At 33.9% G+C, this 17,598-nt stretch overlaps 1 protein-coding gene across 9 annotated transcripts in view; it reads left to right on the top strand.

Annotated features, from left to right (window-relative positions):
* hth (Meis homeobox homothorax) overlaps nt 1–17,598 on the top strand; it is a 1,486,930-nt gene that overhangs the window by 1,400,527 nt on the left and 68,805 nt on the right. The window lies entirely within an intron of this gene.

The raw sequence follows: 17,598 nt of genomic DNA, 5'->3' as shown, positions 1-17,598 counted from the left end.
CTTCACTTTCTACCAGTCTTAAAAATTGTGGTACTGGCTTATTACACAAGAAATTTTGCATCACCATGACAACGAGTTTGTCTGTTTCTGATCATTCTGGTGGTCATGTTATTAGTAGGCACTTTCCTATAGCTTGCCCTGCAAGATCGCCAGATATCAATCAAATTCTGGTACTGGTTTATTACACAAGAAATTTTGCATCACCATGACAACAAGTTTGTCTGTTTCTGATTATTCTGTTGGTCGTGTTATTAGTAGGCACTTTTCTATAACTTGGCCTGCAAGATCGCCAGATATTAACCAAATTCTGGTACTGGTTTATTACACAAGAAATTTTGCATCACCATGACAACGAGTTTGTCTGTTTCTGATTATTCTGGTAGTCGTGTTATTAGTAGGCACTTTCCTATAACTTGGCCCGCAAGATCGCCAGATATTAAACAAATTCTGATACTGGTTTATTAACCAAGAAATTTTGCGTACCATAACAACGAGTTTGTGTGTTTCTGATTATTCTGGTGGTCGTGTTATTAGTAGGCACTTTTCTATAACTTGGCCTGCAAGATCGCCAGATATTAACCAAATTCTGGTACTGGTTTATTACACAAGAAATTTTGCATCACCATGACAACGAGTTTGTCTGTTTCTGATTATTATGGTGGTCGTGTTATTAGTAGGCACTTTCCTATAACTTGGCCTGCAAGATCGCCACATATTAACGAAATTTTGATACTGGTTTATTACACAAGAAATTTTGCATCACCATGACAATGAGTTTGTTTGTTTCTGATTATTCTGGTGGTCGTGTTATTAATAGGCACTTTCCTATAACTTGGCCTGCAAGATCGCCAGATATTAACCCAGCAGATCATTCGTGGTGGGGCTCCCTGAAGGAAAAAGTGTTCTTGAGCAAACTTACTACAATTGATGAGTTGAAGGACTCCATCGCACACACTTTCGTAGATATTCCATAATACGAACTCAAGAGAGGCTGTTTCTAGTACAAGAACAAAATAAACACAAAATTTACGATGTAGTTGTGGCAGTGGGCGGTGACGTAAAATGTCCCATTTCTTGTGTAATATTCCAGTGCCAGGACGTTCAAGATTGTGTAAAAATTGAATAAAATATGAACAATTGAAAATACCTCTTACTTTTGAAACACCCTGTACATTGAGGGAAATACAGTATCTGCATTACGTGGTTCAACATATCTTTTCTATGTTAAAATTATTAATATTATTTACGAGCAGGTCAGATAAATTGGATAACTTAAACTATTTTAAATTCTCTGACAATTTTAAACTTTTTAAATAGCTTTTTGTAGGAATAAAAATATGCTCAGCTGATCATTTTTGCATGCTGTGTCTTTTTGGAACTCTAGTGGCATTTATTTTTTTAAAGATTACGAATGTTAGTGTGTTAGGAAGTCCTTGTAATTTTAAGAAGCGATGCAACCTTGGGACAAGGGTGAAGGTGGTGGGTACATTCTCACTGTATCTTCAATCTGGTGATGGTGTCCAGCTCGCTCGCTTCTTTTGTTTTTGTTCTACTTTGTAGACTACAGTATCATAAATATGCCTGTAAGAAAGTTCTCTAAGCATTGTGAAGTAATAAATGTTGTAATATTAAGCATTCGCTCTTTGAAATTAATATTAATTTTAAGGACTACTAATCTTATATTAAGTAACTACAAATAAGGCAACAAAAATGTGAATGGAAATGTTATAAGCAACTCATTTCTTATGATGGTGTGTATGAATCGTCTTTTGTTAGTTAAAATTTCATGAAATATTTAAAGTGGAAAATGTACAACTAGTATTAAAAGTAGGTTAAATGACTTTGTTTTAAGATTATAATTCAGGACACTTTTATTTGTAAGTTCTTTATGTTTAATTTTTAATATATTTAAGTCACTTATTGGTTATTAGGTTAGTTTATTAAACTCTGTTATAATTTGTTTGTAATCGAGAAAAATTTCATTGTATTGAAGGCTATTGCCACAAATCTGACAATTTTACCCGAATAAATAGCTTTGAATCCCCTTAAAAATGGCGATATAGATTTTTTTTTAAATTTTCCTTGACGCTTAAGAGATGATGACAAACTCTGGTTCAGGAATAAGCAATTTTATAACCCAAAATTGAACTGTAAGTCATAAAACCTCCGGAGTCGATTGAAACATTTCCTTTTGTGCGAAAGAAATGCTGGATATAATGGTAGACTATTTGATTTTCCCAATGAGGAAGGTTTCTGCGTTTATCATTATGTACGTTTTTCAGTGTAACGAATTTATCCTGCTTTTATTATTTTAGCGCTGTGTTCAATATTCACTACCATATAATAGAGCTGGTTATACTATTATATTATGGAATCTCAGTTGAATTTCGTTTTTCATTTGTTTTCCAAAATTCCTTAGTAATATTCCATTTACTCTGTTATATATGATCAAATTTTTCTGGACATACACTTGATAAGCTGCCTAAATAAACAATATCAGTAAGATAATCTATTACTTTAATGGGACCAGATACAACGAAGTGGCTTACATAAAAAAAAATACTTTTTATGTTGATTTATGTGGAATGACATTTTAAACTTAATATTCTAAAATATCAGCCTTCAACTCTTCCGGAAAGTGTTCTTTTTTAATAGTTTTTTAACTGTATGCAAGTCACACTTTGGTTGGGTGCCCTATTCTTGACCTATTTTTCTCTTTTCGGGTTTTTTCAACATTTGAGTACACTCAGTGTTGAAAAGTTATTTCACATGGAAACTTAATTTTTTTTTACCACTTATTGCCATAGTGATGCCCTTTGCATTAAAATATGTGAAATTATGAGAATTGAAAAAGGAATCAGGTAGAAAAAAATTTTAATGATTAGAAATGATATAAAATTTTGGACATTTATGAAAAAAATAAGGGGGAAAACATCATGAGAGTCAAACCATCTTAAATGTTTTAATGGACAGAGAAAGCACTCAGCAACAAACTTTAAATGTTTCAGCTCTGTATCTTCAGTTGTTTAGGAGCTGACTGTACTAAAACATTGATGATTTAACATTGTAAAGATAGAAAGCATCCGGATCCCATAAGTTTCTAATGAAATTATATGTTAAAATATGATTCAGTTAACTCTATTGTCAAAGCTACTACAGTGTTTTTTTTAGTTGATTATTTAACTACGCTGTATCAACTAAGTACTAGGTTATTTAGCGTCGATGAGATTGGTGATAGCGAGATAGTATTTGGCGAGATGTGGCCGAGGATTCGCCATATATTAACTGACATTCTCCTTACGGTTGGAGAAAATCTCGGAAACCCCCAAACAAATAATCAGTGTAAGCGGGAATCGAACCCACGCTAGAGAGTAACTTCGAATCGAGAGACAAACACCTCTGCCGACTGAGCTACACCAGTGGCTTACTACAATATTACAGAATGTTAAATTTGTGATTTCAATATGTAAAATTTATTATTTCAAAATTATAAAAAGTCAGGATCACCTTGTTTATCAACAGTAATCTCACTAGAGGTTTTGATTGTATCGATAAATCTGCGAGTGGAACACGAGCAGATTTATCTAGAGAAAATCAAAACTCGAGTGGGAATTAATTGACTATTACACGATTAGAAGAAAGTATATAAAGATTACAAGTAACGAAGTACTCCAATACAATAAAATATTAATTGACTTACGAAAATACAAAACTGTCTTCAAATTTGTACCATCTCAACATTATAAATATTACGCTAGTAGATGGCAGTAGTGTGTTATGAATAGCTGTTTTTTTATCAGTTGTGCCAACTATGGAATCTTCATTGAAGGTCGACCTGGTTGGCAAGTTGGTATAGCGCTGGCCTTCTATGCCCAAGGTTGCGAGTTCGATCCCGGGCCAGGTCGATGGCATTTATGTGTGCTTAAATGCGACAGGCTCATGTCAGTAGATTTATTGGCATGTAAAAGAACTCCTGCGGGACAAAATTCCGGCACATCCGGCGACGCTGATATAACCTCTGCAGTTGCGAGCGTCGTTAAATGAAACATAACATCTTCATTGAACTCTGTGGACAGTTATTAGTCAAGAAGGCTTTGTTGATTCAGTTTCATTTTTATTAAAACATTTGCATTCCACTTCAATCATCCGGATCCCAGTAATCAACGTCACTTGACAGGTGATTTTCAATAAATCTTAGTATTAAACAATCTCTGATACGTGACTATCCATAATATCATATAGAAGAAGCTATAACAAATATAACCTAAATAATATAAACGAGTGTTAGAAAAGTTTTAATTAGGGATGATGAAATAAACAAGAAACGTTTTAATTAACGATGATGAAATAAATAAATAAACATGAATAATTTTAAAAGACACAATTATTGAAAGTACAATATAGTGGTTGGTGGTTAAGTTGATGTTATATAGACGTATGCGTGAAAGAAGTGATACTCGATGTACATGGTGTATTCCTTAACTTATTCAGGATTTCCGAATTTCATTTATTTGTAAATAGGGTTTCAGGGAAGATGCATAGCTATGACCAGTGATCTTTATTAATTCTTGTTCTTGAATGCCAATGCGAGTCATATTTGAAAGTGCTGTGCATCGACTGGAGTGGTTTGTAATTTTCTGTTTTTTTTTTGACGTCCAGACCAGTGCAGTTTGAAATGTTGTCAAACGAAGAAACAAATGCTAGGGTAGTGATAAAAATAAACAAATGCTAGGGACTCGATAAAATTAAACAAATGCTAGGGACGCGATAAAATTAAACAAATGCTAGGGACGCGATAAAATTAAAAAAATGCTAGGGACGCGATAAAATTAAACAAATGCTAGGGACGCGATAAAATTATACAAATGCTAGTGACGCGATAAAATTAAACAAATGCTAGGGACGCGATAAAATTAAACAAATGCTAGGGACGCGATAAAATTAAACAAATGCTAGGGACGCAATAAAATTAAACAAATGCTAGGGACGAGATAAAATTGTGCGGTAAGCAGCCGTGATTGTTTGAAAGACGTCCTTTCGTACCGTTTTATTGGTCAAAAGTAGTGTGACGTATTAAAAGTGTAATAGTCATCATAATAATTGAAATACATCGAACAGATTTTTTAAAAGGTGTGAAAGTAGGGGCACGAAGAGGAGCCCCGGGTTGCAGGTTGGCTCCGGACCGGATATCTCCGCTGCAATCGTAAAGTTTTAAACTCCACCTGATACCAATTACCCCGGACCTTATCTGACGGTTTGCACCTATTAACGAGTGGAGGGAGGTCGCTAAACGACCTTGTGTAAAGGGGGTCGGAATGGAGCACATCTCCTGGATGGCGCCGCCGACCCCCGACTCGTCCCGGAGAGGCCTATAAAGTGGCAGGCGGAAGATCTTCATGACAATGGTTCCTGTAGCAATAGGCGACCCGCGATACTGCGTGCAGCAAACTGCCGTACCTGCGGGAGGTGTGAGGGTTGCCGAATATGCAGGCGAGTTGGAGGGAAAAATACCGTAGTCACTTGAAATACATAAACTTAGCTGGAAATAATCTGGATGACAAGGTTAATATTGATCAGGATCAGACTTCCCAATGTAATATAGACCTATTTAAAACACACACACACTCACACACACACACACACACACACACACACACACATATATATATATATATATATATATATATATATATATATATAATTTGAACTGGTAATGGAAATTACGGGAAAACGGCTGAACGGATCTTAATAAATGACCCCTCATTTTGAAGCTTGGAACCCAAAGGTTTTCAGAAAAATAATAGTTTTCAGTGAAATGTCAATTTTCCTACATAATTTTCCTATTTTCCAAAATCCATCTTTCGTCAGTTTTGAGAACTAATTAATTGCATTTCAGAATAAAACAAAACACACACTACAATAAACAATAGACTATTACACGAAGGCCATGACCTATAGCATTGGTAACATTGAGTTCAGATGGCTCAGATTCTTTCACATCATAATGCCAATATGTCGATCTCATTTGTGTAATTTTTTGATAACGTATAAAAATAGTAATATGGGTTACAAGAGCGGTATGTTGAAGTTTTCATGTTCGAGGAAAAGTTTGAAAAAGCGAAACGTAGTTGAGCTTTTTTAATTTCCGAGAATTGAAAGAAAACATACCGCTCGTGTATCGTACATTATTTTGTGCGAAGATCGTTTATTACATACATGAAATAGGAATTTCTAATTAGTTGCAATGAAATCTCCATCTTGGTTTCTGTTTAATGACGGCAAATTTGCAAAACAAATATATTTACCTTCAACATTGTTGCTTTAAATTGTTCTGTGTTTACTATACTCCAGCAGGCCGTGATATACGTCTTTTTTTCCCTCCAGTCTATAAATGCGAACTTAAAACAAACGGTAAGGTAATGTAATGATTTATTTTTCATTTTAATATTTTAACAATATTATTTATATAACATATTGCAGTAATAATATCGGCATCTGGAATCTTGTTGATTTTTTCACGGCTTCCTTAGTGTTACTTGCATCACGAATACAGTAACTTTAGTGGAGTTGTAGAGTTTACTTAATTTTTGCAAATATTTAAGAATAATAATTAACAGTGCAATTTCGGTGAAATTGCAGTGGTAAGTTTCCAATTTATAATTATTACTATATTGAACGTCTCTAAAAATAATATGTTAAAAGCCTAAAGCAGTAAAATCAATATGTCACTTAAGCGGTAAGAAGAGGGAAATTGTTATGTTTGTTAGGTTGGGAATAGTGAATGTGGAATTTCACACTTTCCGCGGATTGGTTTTGTGCGGAAACCAAGCAAATACGCACGATCTCGCACAAAATAATTTACAGGTCTGATTCTCTGGTCTGTAGTTTTCCGAGTACAGCGGTGTATTGGATATTAAGAACTACAAAACTTAAGAATGTTTGATGACATTATTACCATTAGAAATGAAATATTATTATAGTTAATGCAACACATAATGGTATACTGATGATATGAAAGTGAAACCTTTTGGGCTTTAAGTAAGTAAACGCAGAGAAAGAATATTCTATATTAGATCTCCGTTTCTATAATTTACTGAGTAACGTAATAATAATAATAATAATAATAATAATAATGATTTATTTAACCTGGCAGAGTTAAGGCCATACGGCCTTCTCTAACACTCAACCAGGAGTAAAGACTGCGTTACAAAAACACTACAAATTTACAAATTACACTACAATTTTACACACAAAACTGAATAAGATAATAATAATAATAAAATATAAACAACAAATAAGAAGAAATCAGACATAATATATAACATACAGAAAGAAAGAAAAAAGCATAATAATATGTGAACAGCAGGTCAAAATAAATGAGGCATACAAAAAAAAGACAATTATTCATAATAATAATAATAATAATAATAATAATAATAATAATAATAATAAGAATAGTAATAATGATGATAATAATAATAATAATAATAATAATAATACTAATAGTAGTAATAAAATAGTGCAGTACAAAATATACAGTGAATACAATATTTCTAAGTACACACAATAAGAAAAATTAAGATTATATATAGCTCAACTTACACATTAGAGATATAACATTATCGGAAAATATGAAAACAAAAATATAAAATAAGTTGAGTATCATTAGAACATAAAAAAAATGTGAATACGTGGAAACATGCAATACAACACTTGTCATAATAGTAAGTTAGTTTGGCAACTCGTCATAAGATAATTTTCTAACTTGGATTTGAAAGAATTCAATTTTCGGCAGCCCTTGACTTCAGGCGGCAGAGAGATCCAGTGACGAGAGGTAGCAACAGTGAAGGATGAGGAATACAGAGACGATGCGTGAAGTGGAATTTCTAGCGTGTTATCGCGTTGTGATCGAGTATTAATATTATGATAGCGAGAGAGAGTATGAAATCGAGGGAATAAATAATAGGGGGATGAAGAGTGCATATATAACGGCTATATGTATGTTACTGAAAACTATAAAACTTACGTAAGATAATATTGTTATTAAAAATGAAATACTTTTATAGTTATTAATTTTGTCGAAGATAATTCACACATTTTAACACGGGAATGATGTACATCTATGTAATGCCAGAAAGCATGACCTCCTTTACTTACCAAAATGTAGAGTAACCAAAGGAATTAACAATTATTTCGTTATGTCTTTAGAAATTACAAATAAGTTTCGTTGTCATGTTTTCAATCTGGAAAGGAGGTCTTTTAACAGACAGGTCTCTGATTGGTTGATGAACATACCTCTTTATGATATTAATGAGTTTTTTAGTGTTAATGTTGGTTAGTGTTTTTGTTACGTCTACTGTCGAAAAAAAATGAAAGTTAGAATTTATAAAACAGTTATATTACCGGTTGTTCTGTATGGTTGTGAAACTTGGACTCACACTTTGAGAGAGGAACAGAGATTAAGGGTGTTTGAGAATAAGGTGCCTAGGAAAATATTTGGGGCTAAGAGGGATGAAGTTACAGGAGAATGGAGAAAGTTACACAACACAGAACTGCACGCATTGTATTCTTCACCTGACATAATTAGGAACATTAAATCCAGACGTTTGAGATGGGCAGGGCATGTAGCACGTATGGGCGAATCCAGAAATGCATATAGAGTGTTAGTTGGGAGGCCGGAGGGAAAAAGACCTTTAGGGAGGCCTAGACGTAGATGGGAAGATAATATAAAAATCGATTTGAGGGAGGTGGGATATGATGATAGAGAATGGATTAATCTTGCTCATGATAGGGATCAATGGCGGGCTTATGTGAGGGCGGCAATGAACCTCCGGTTTCCTTAAAAGCCAGTAAGTAAGTAAGTAAGTAAGTAAGTAAGTAAGTAAGTAAGTAAGTAAGTGTTTTGTTACGATTTTATTTATGAAGCTCTAAATTTTTTCGAAGATAATTCACACATTTTAACACATGGTAATGATGTACATCTATAGGCTATAATACCAGAAACCACGATCTTTTTTACCTATCTAAATGTAGGCTAACCAAAACAATGAATAATTTTTCATTATGTTTTTAAAAATCAAAAATAAATTTCGTTGTGTTTTCAATCTGGAAAGGAGATCTTTTAACAGCATTGTCTCTGATTGGTTAATGAACAAAGGTTTTCATGATATTAATGAGTTTTTAAATGTTGACGTTGGTTAGTGTTTTTGATACGATTTTGTCGTCGTCTTTGCCCTCTTTTTGTTTATTTTATATTTTTGGTATATGCATCCTATTGACTTTGTGGCTTGCACATATTTGTGCTCATTGACTATAATAATATTCAATAAATACACCTTAGTGCACACTGTGTATAAACTTTTGAACACAACCACCAATAGCAGTTAACTGTCGCAATTTACCTTAAAATACGGTTCTCACATTGTTATATTTTGGCATTCTATAATTTAATGTCTAAGATTGAAAGAGGTTAGAAATGTCGATCTTGTGACTTCGGAGTTTGAGTCGGAGGTTTATAATCCCGTATAGTGCACAACACGTTATGGGACAACTTAAGGGAAATCTTTTTATAGTGCTTTTGGGTTGCACATTCAGTAGTAAGGTTGGTAGTAAAGTGAATAAATAGGTCATTATTGTTCGAATAGGCACGTTCCCCGTCTTTAAAAGAAGCTTAGATCCTATAACTGAAGGTGGGATTTTATAACGAATATCCGAATATAGTAGAGCATAGGTACGTTTCGGGGTTATATGGTCCGTATAAGAAGGTGCTTAAAGGCAAGCTGTTTCTGAAGAGACGGGAGATTGTGATAGAAGCATCAAAGGGAGGCGGGAGTAATTGCCGGCAACTTTAGTGCACATGAAACCTTGTTCCCCCTCGAACGTCACCCGTTAGGTGTGTAATTCGTGTAAAGAGACCCTCTGGCGTCGTTAGCGAATTTGTCTGCATGATGGAGTTCATTTTATTTTCTTGGAGACTTCTCCTTCAGCTCCGACTCTCTCAATTTCATTTCTTTTTATTTATTTTTTTAGTTTTGTAAAGATCTAAACAAGAACACTCGTAATCTGTAAATCATTTTTCTTTACGCTTTCTCTTCTTGTCTGTTGCAGATTAATCTTTTCCGATGTTAAAAAAATACAATTTTACATTTTTTTGTGACCGCAAACCACAAACGATGAAAATTTTAAGTGAGAAATTGTAACGAAATGCTTCATATCAGAATACATAATTTCAATCTAAATCTAAGCAATCTATTCAAAATTAGGTCTTTTATTAGCATATCATCGGCTTAGAGTGTAAACCTGCTAACTAACAAAAAGGTAAATTTACAGAGGATAAATTAACACTGAAACAGTAGGACCAAGTAAATTAACACTGAACTGTAGGACCAAATAAATTAACACTAAAACTTTAGGACCAAATAAATTAACCCTGAAACTTTAGGACCAAATAAATTAATACTGAAACTTTAGGGACAAATAAATTTACACTAAAACTTTAGGACGAAATAAATTAACCCTGAAACTTTAGGACCAAATAAATTAATACTGAAACTTTAGGGACAAATAAATTTACACTGAAACTTTAGGACGAAATAAATTAACCCTGAAACTTTAGGACCAAATAAATTTACACTGAAACTTTACGGCCAAATAAATTTACACTAAAACTTTAGGACGAAATAAATTAACCCTGACACTTTAGGACCAAATAAATTAATACTGAAACTTTAGCGCCAAATAAATTTACACTAAAACTTTAGGACGAAATAAATTAACCCTGAAACTTTAGGACCAAATAAATTAATACTGAAACTTTAGGGCCAAATAAATTTACACTAAAACTTTAGGACGAAATAAATTAACCCTGACACTTTAGGACCAAATAAATTAATACTGAAACTTTAGGGCCAAATAAATTTACACTAAAACTTTAGGACGAAATAAATTAACCCTGAAACTTTAAGAACAAATAAATTAATACTGAAACTTTAGGACGACATAAATTAACCCTGAAACTTTAGGACCAAATAAGTTTACACTGAAACTTCACGACTAAATAAATTAATCCTGAAACTTTAGAAACAAATAAATTAATACAGAAACTTTAGGATCAAGAAAATTAACACTGAAACTTTAGGACCAAATAAATTTACCCCGAAACTTTGGGACAAATAAATTAACCCTGAAACTTTAGGACCAAATAAATTAACTCTGAAACTTTAGAACAAAATAAATTAAACCTGACACTTTAGGACCAAATAAATTAAACCTTACACTTAAGGACCAAATAAATTAATCCTGAAACTTAAGGACCAAATAAGTTAACACTGAACTGTAGGACCAAATAAATTAACACTAAAACTTTAGGACCAAATAAATTAACCCTGAAACTTTAGGACCAAATAAATTTACATTGACACTTTAGGACCAAATAAATTAAACCTGACACTTTAGGACCAAATAAATTAACCCTGAAACTTAAGGACCAAATAAATTAAACCTTACACTTAAGGACCAAATAAATTAACACTGAACTGTAGGACCAAATAAATTAACACTGAACTGTAGGACCAAATAAATTAACACTGAAACTTTACGACCAAATAACTTAACCCTGACACTTTAGGACCAAATAAATTAATCCTGAAACTTAAGGACCAAATAAATTAACACTGAACTGTAGGACCAAATAAATTAACACTGAAACTTTACGACCAAATAACTTAACCCTGACACTTTAGGACCAAATAAATTAACACTGAAACTTTACGACCAAATAACTTAACCCTGACACTTTAGGACCAAATAAATTAACACTGAAACTTTAGGAACAAATAAATTAACACTGAAACTGTAGGACCAAATAAATTAACACTGAAACTTTACGACCAAATAACTTAACCCTGACACTTTAGGACCAAATAAATTAGCTCTGAAACTTTAGGGCCAAATAAATTAATCTTGAAATTTTAGGACCAAATAAATTAACCCTGAAACTTTGAGACCAAATAAATTAACACTGAAACTTTAGGACCAAGTAAATTAACACTGAAACTTTAGGACCAAATAAATTAACACTGAAACTTTAGGACCAAATAAATTAACCATGGAAATTAAGGACCAAATAAATTAACCCTGAAACTTAAGGACCAAATAAATTAACCTTGAAATTTTAGAACCAAATAAATTAACCCTGAAACTTTAGGACCAAATAAATTTACCCTGAAACTGTAGGACCAAATAAATGAACACTGAAACTTTAGGACCAAATAAATTTACACTAAAACTTTAGGTCCAAATAAATTAACCTTGAAACTTTAGGACCAAATAAATTAACCCTGAAACTTTAGGACCAAATAAAGTAACCCTGAAACTTTAGGACCAAATAAAGTAACCCTGAAACTTTAGGACCAAATAAATTAACCCTGAAACTTTAGAATGAATATATTAATACTGAACTAATAATAATAATAATTAATAATAATAATAAATATTGAAATCATATTATTATTATTATTATTATTATTATTATTATTATTATTATTATTATTATTATTATTATTATTATTATTTGTAGGAGTACAGATGGGTGTGAATTCTTGTGACAGGCACTACAAAAAGAAGTGGTGATATCGTATAGAACGACTTGTCTGTCCATTACAATCGTGGAAGTAATGACATTGTACGCATGCGTCGTAGACATGACGGTAATATCTATGTAAAGTGGAAAACCGTGTTCCACAGTGTTCAGATTATCATTCAAGTCAACTCAGATCATCGTCTTCTCCATTCTACATGCATTAACACTAACGCGTTATTCTCCGTCCAGGCCTTCCGATTCGTTTCAGAGAAGAGCTTTATAAAGAAGGAATTTCAGCTTATTAATGGCCATTGCGCTCCGTCGTGGCTGTATACATCTCCAGTAATCGATATCTTAATGATACGACGGGGCAGATTCTTCTCCTAGTTTGTCCAGTAAGTTATCTGTCTACATTCAATGCAGAAAAGCTGTGCGATGCACTTACAGAAACAAGTGAGAAGATGTCCTCTTGATTCCAGGGTTGCCAGATGTCTTGGATATAATCGAGTATTTAAAAACACTGTATCAATTGCGCTGTTATGTAGGATCTGGCGTTAACGTGATTAGTCCGAGGATTCGTTATATGATTACCTGATATTCGCCTTATAGTCGAGGACAATGTCTAATGACCAGATATTTTGTATTCGACAGATAATGGAGAAAAAAATGGGAGTATAAGGGTACAGTGCATCAGTTATTCATAGATTTCAAAAAGGCATATGACTCGGTTGAGAGAGAAGTTTTATATGATATTCTTATTGAATTTGGTATTCCCAAGAAACTAGTTCGATTAATTAAAATGTGTCTCAGTGAAACGTATAGCAGAGTTCGTATAGGTCAGTTTCTGTCAGGTGCTTTTCCAATTCACTGCGGGCTAAAGCAAGGAGATGCACTATCACCTTTACTTTTTAACTTTGCTCTAGAGTATGCCATTATGAAATTCCAGAATAACAGAGAGGGTTTAGAATTGAACGGGTTACATCAGCTGCTTGTCTATGCGGATGACGTGAATATGTTAATAGAAAATCCACAAACGATTAGGGAAAACACGGGAATTTTACTTGGAGCAAGTAAAGAGATAGGTTTGGAAGTAAATCCCGAAAAGACTAAGTATATGATTATGTCTCGTGACCAGAATATTGTACGAAATGGATATATAAAAATTGGAAATTTATCTTTTGAAAAGGTGGAGAAGTTCAAATATCTTGGAACAACAGTAACAAATATAAATGATACTTGAGAGGAAATTAAAAACAGAAAAAATATAGGAAATGCCTGTTATTATTCGGTTGAGAAGCTTTTGTCATCCAGTCTGCTGTCAAAAAATCTGAAAGTTAGAATTTAAAAAACAGTTATATTACCGGTTGTTCTTTATGGTTGTGAAACTTGGACTCTCACTTTGAGAGAGGAACATAGGTTAAGGGTGCTTGAGAATAAGGTGCTTAGGAAAATATTTGGGGCTAAGGGGGATGGAATTACAGGAGAATGGAGAAAGTTACACAACACAGAACTGCACGCATTGTATTCTTCATCTGACATAATTATTAGGAACATTAAATCCAGATGTTTGAGATGGGCAGGGCATGTAGCAAGTATGGCCAAATCCAGAAATGCATATAGAGTTTTAGTTGGGAGGCGGGAGGGAAAAAGACCTTTAGGGAGGCCGAGACGTAGATGGGAGGATAATATTAAAATGGATTTGAGGGAGGTGGGATATGATGATGGAGAATGGATTAATCTTGGTCAGGATATGGACCAATGGCGGGCTTATGTGAGGGCGGCAATGAACCTCCGGGTTCCTTAAAAGCCAGTAAGTAAGTAAGTAAGTAAGTGGAGGAAAATGTACGAATAAACAGAATTACGTAATCAATCCAAGCGGGATTCTATTCCACGACCGAGGACAACCTTAGAGCAAGAGTCGAGTCCTGTGTCCCTGGATGTGTAAGGACAGTCTTGTGTCTAAAGGAAACGTCCCACGCAATTCGTTCACGGGATGCCGATTGACTCTTTCAAAATACAGTTCGTGTACCTTGAAACATACCCTCTTATATCTTGGAGCATTGGAACACAGAGAATACAAGTGGGAATATAGCTGTAAAAACCCACAATCATTAAAAAATGTATTTGCCATCATTTGCAAGCTTCTCTGATTGAGATTTTATTTCCTGGAGGATCCATAACTGCTTCAACAGCTTTCTTCAAGGCATCGGGATCAATTGAGGTCCTATTAACACCAGATATACTTCGTGACATGATCTTGAAATAAAAGAAAACAAATATCGATAGCATCATGTACTTTGGAACGTGTTACATGATACAAGATGTTTTGTGTTTCAATGTACGAGAGGATGTACGTTTAAACAAATATGGCTCCCTAAACTAGAGATGAAAATAAATCATGGAAATTAACATATGAATTTACTCAGTAAATGATAGCGAACACACCGCACTTGATTGATAGTTACAAATACAATTTGGTTTCGTGTTAGAAAACATATAACAATGAACGAAATATTTACTTCTGGTACAGAAAAATTGTTTCAACCACACAACTCACACTTGGACGGACTTACGCAACAATAGACCAACCGACAATTTGAAAGAATTGAGATATTTGTACAAATCTATAGTCCCGTCGCTCTAATTTCCGGCAGCCAATCACGTTGCAGATCGGCTACATTTAAACGTGTGCGTCTTGTGATACGCTGATGAAGACGTTAGGCATTTCCTAAGGCTGGATATATACTTAATATAATTGCCGGCCATTTTGGCTCTTTCGTTGGCGTTCGCAGAAAGCACACGAGGACGTTATTTGACGCTCAATTATTTGCTGAATTACAGTGCGTTTGATTTATTATCATAGAAGGTACGACATGATAATGTTTGACGGTGTGGCAAATAGATTCCTCATGTGATAACTCGGCAACGAAAGAACAAAAATGGCGAACGATACTACCTACCTAGACTTTACAGAGCCTTCACTTCCTAAGACGTAAGCAAAGAGGTGGAGTCACGCCGGGAATAACAGCGTCGCGACTATAATATTGGCTATATTATTTAACTCGGAAAAAGTCAAGAATGCGATATTTGCATTTTACTGCCATTTATAATCAAAATATTTTTTTTGCATAAAATTTATTTATTTTGCTTTGCAATATAAAATAAATTGATGGTCTGTTATTAAAAATCGGTTAACCTTTTTGTAGTATTACTTGTGCTATTTTTTTTTTTATAATACTATGAATGTTACAATATTTCTTGCATAAAATGTTTAATAAAACTCAGATTTATTTCAATGGTCAGTATCTCGAAAACAGATTTTTGGCGGTTGGTCTCTTATTGAGTAACTCCGTCCACTTTGTAATAAATCAAACCGGAACCATGAACAGAGCTACCTAGCGGCTTTCTTACAAACTGCTTTAGTTTGAGTTGGCTATGTAGCAGCAAAAATAAGAAACAGAAAAATGTATCAAAGTACACTATGCTCAAGGTACAAGAGTCTCCCCTACTATGGAATGTATTTTGGACACGGAACGGAGCATGCTACCATTCATAACAAACAGACGAGAATTATTTTGAATAATTAGGCCATGCGTGGGATAACAAGTGTAGTAAATGTAATCTGTATCTCTGTAATGACTTTAATTGAATGACGTTACCCATAAAGTCAGAGAAATAAATCCCTAGGAAATGAAAAGGTCGATCTACTTGACAACTAGTCAATAACGTATTGTGTTATCCCAATATCGACATAAGCAACCAGAAATATCGGCCGATGAACCAAAAGACGGCAAGAAGTATTTTTGAATTTTAAAAATTTTGAATTTTTTTTTAATTTTGAAGGTTTTTGAGGTTTTTTGAAATTTTGAAAAACTTTGAAAATGTTTGAATTTTGAAAAATTTTGAAAATTTTATGGCATTCTGAAAATTTTTGAAAATTTTGAAATTTTTTTGAATTTTGAAAATTTTGAAATATTTTTGAATTTTGAAAAATTTTTAAAATTCTTGAAAATTTTGGTGATTCTTTTTTAAATCGTTCAATTTTACGAAGAAGGAGAAACTCAACGTCAGGAATCGAAAGAATTAAGAAAACGAATATCAGAAACGATGAGTCGAAGTGCGAGAAGCGGAAAGAAACGAAAAACTCATAACAGAACGGAAAGAAAAGCGAGACGATTGATAAGAAATGAAATAAAGGACAAGATACGACACGAAATATTGGTATTGGAATAAAAAACGAGATATCAAAGGCGAGACCAAAAGAAAAACGAGGAACGTAAGGGAACGAGACATGGAACGAGAAGGGAAACGAAAAACGGGACGGAAAACGATCCACGAAGCGAAATTGAATATGAGAAGAGAAGTGAAAAGGAAAACAAGAAGAGAAAGGAGAAGGAAAATGACATATGAAACGAAAAACCGAGGAATGAACGAAATGAAAAATGAGAAACGAAATTTAAAATGAGGTACTAATCGTAATAGGAAAAAATGAGATACAAAGCGGAAGTTGAAGTAGCCTCGAAGTAAAGGAGTTATATTAGAGGACGCTTTCAGGTTATCTTGTAAAACGCTATGGACGACATCCACTAGCAGCTCCCCCTTGTGTCTCTTCTCCCCTTGCGCCATCAATCAGGCACGTCAATTTGTAATGGCGTCTCTTCTCGTCCCGACGCTGCTTGCTCGGTGTCCAGCACTCTCCAAGAGGACGACGGGCGATATAACGTCCATCCCATTTCCCCCTTGAAATGGCTGCCTGGTGGTTTCGATATTCCCACACAAACTTCCCAAAATGTATCCTCTCATATAAACTACTTCTTTTTATTATTTTCTGGGAGCTCCCTTGCTTAGGAGGAGTCTGCAGTACATATTGCGTGTCTTACTTGATTTTACTTAACGAAAGGATGTCTTAATATCTGCTGACAGGGCCGAACTTTTTTGTTAATAGCGACGAGCGAGAAATTTGACTGAGAGATGTACTAAGAGGTATATCCATGTCTTATCGTAAATGTGACTCAATT

Source organism: Periplaneta americana, chromosome 17 (genome assembly GCF_040183065.1).
Source record: "Periplaneta americana isolate PAMFEO1 chromosome 17, P.americana_PAMFEO1_priV1, whole genome shotgun sequence".
Classification (NCBI taxonomy): Eukaryota; Metazoa; Arthropoda; class Insecta; order Blattodea; family Blattidae; genus Periplaneta; species Periplaneta americana.
The sequence above is the reverse complement of the archived record's forward strand: the minus strand, read 5'-3'. Positions and strand labels throughout refer to the sequence as shown.